Raw genomic sequence first — 1459 nt, forward strand, 5'->3', positions numbered from 1 at the left:
TAGAGTAATTCCCCTAGATAGGTGCTTTTGCATGCCTCTGATCGACGACCATGCAACTTGCAACGTGCGACACGCGTAGGTAGGCTTCCCCATACAAGTTCCCTAGGGTAGCACCAAATTGCATACTTTCAGGCGTAATTTTCGGAACCGTGTACCGTGCATGGTACAAGTATCAGTAGCTCGTGCAATTTGTTTTGCATCGTGTTGCGGTTGCAGGTGCGTCAAGATAGGAGTGTTTCGAGACTTTTGCCAAGCTTGAGTGCCATTTGCAGGATAATAGATGTTCTAGCCACGTTAAACATGCCACTTAATGCCGAAAAGGAAAAAGCCGTTTTCTAGGGACGTCCTGTCAAAAAGGTTGCCATCAGCGCTTTCCTCTCGAGTTCAGGATTCTTGGACTTAGCGTTTTTTCACGATCCAATCAAAAGACCAGATCGTGAAATAAACAATTAATACAAGTATGTACTAGTACATCCCTTCAACCGAAGGAAGTACACCATACATGACCCGTACGCCAATCATCCAAGCACATGACACGTCGACTAAGTCAACACATCATACAACTTGGACAACCGACGGGCAAGTAGGTCATCTCGTACACGACACATCGACCGACGAGGTCAACACGCCATGCACAAGACATCCTACTACCAAGACCGACCACCTCGACACACGACACGTTAACCAAACATGGTCAACATCATCATGCGCAAGGCAACCGGCCCAAACGGGTCAACATATACAACTTGTAACGAGAGCATGTAAGCTTACTGGTGTGGTCTGCACGTTCCTCGCATCAAGACAATCAAGTCAAGAAGGAGGAACGCCGACAAGCTCATTAGTGTTACGCGTCCATCTCCAACCTATGTCAAGTCACTCGTCTGACAAGGAAGAAGCACGACACATGTCCACTAATGTAAAGGAACAGTCTCCAGACCAAGTCAAGTCGCTCGTCTGACAAGGAAGGAGCCTGCACCAAGCTTCACCAGTATCCACCAAGTCCATTGTCTGTGAAGGCGGTCGAGCACAACACAGACCAGACAAGGTGAACAAAAGCTTACTACGAGTGTACTTATATGACTCACTGGTGTGGTCCGCACGGTCCTCACATCGAGACAATCAAGTCAAGAAGGAGGCACGCCGACAAGCTCATCAGTGTTAAGCAACCTTCTCCACAGCATGTCAAGTCACTCGTCTGACAAGCTAGGAGCACGATGCATGTCCACCAATGTAAAGCCTTATTCTCCAGACCAAGTCAAGTCACTCGTCTGACAAGGAAGGAGCCTAAGTCAAGCTTCACCAGTACCCATTACCTAGTCCATGGCTGCATTAAGCACTTCATGAACAGGACAAGGTAGAGCCATAATGAGTGTACAGTATACGTACTGGTGTGGGTCGCACGGTCCTCACATCAAGACAATCAAGTCAAGAAGGAGGCACGCCGACAAGCTCACTAGTG

The sequence above is a fragment of the Anopheles merus genome, unplaced genomic scaffold, assembly GCF_017562075.2.
Source record: "Anopheles merus strain MAF unplaced genomic scaffold, AmerM5.1 LNR4000148, whole genome shotgun sequence".
NCBI lineage: Eukaryota > Metazoa > Arthropoda > Insecta > Diptera > Culicidae > Anopheles > Anopheles merus.